The sequence below is a fragment of the Trichoplax adhaerens genome, genomic scaffold (genome assembly GCF_000150275.1).
Source record: "Trichoplax adhaerens TRIADscaffold_15 genomic scaffold, whole genome shotgun sequence".
Taxonomy (NCBI): domain Eukaryota; kingdom Metazoa; phylum Placozoa; class Uniplacotomia; order Trichoplacea; family Trichoplacidae; genus Trichoplax; species Trichoplax adhaerens.
Window position 1 is genome coordinate 976968 of NW_002060957.1, and position 630 is coordinate 977597.

The window sequence follows — 630 nt, forward strand, 5'->3', positions numbered from 1 at the left end:
ATCGGTATAAATCACTGTATTTGCACGTTCGTTTTAGTGCCAACTTTTCCCAGCTAAGGTATCGAAAGCGAAATGACAGACACTGAATAGGATATCTGTTCGACGGGTATATCCATCTGCATACTCTACCAATATACATATCGCTATCAAATTGAAATGAACAAAATTTTCATAGTTGCTGCACTCTACGCTGATGATTGGAAATGTTTCGACTATATAGTGTGTAGTACTGTACTTCAAATGGAAAAAAAATTTCATATTTGCTGCACTCTCTTCACTGATGATAGGAAACATTTTGACCGTTGTTACGAAATAATATAGTTGTTATAGACATAGTATCGCTAAGATCGATCGTATTAAATAAGGCTGTTTATTACAGTCTATTTCTGCAGTTGTTCTGTAAACGATGAAGTCCTAGATAGCATATCTAAGAAAATAAGTTGTTATCTTATTAAGAATAAGATAAGATTGTCGTTAACGTTCATGGTATGTCCGTGTCTGTAATGTCTCTAAATATGAATAATGATGACGATTAAGTCCTAGATAGCATATCTAGGAAAATAAGTTGTTATCTTATTATGAATAAGATAAGATTGTCGTTAACATTCATGGTATGTCCGTTATGCACAT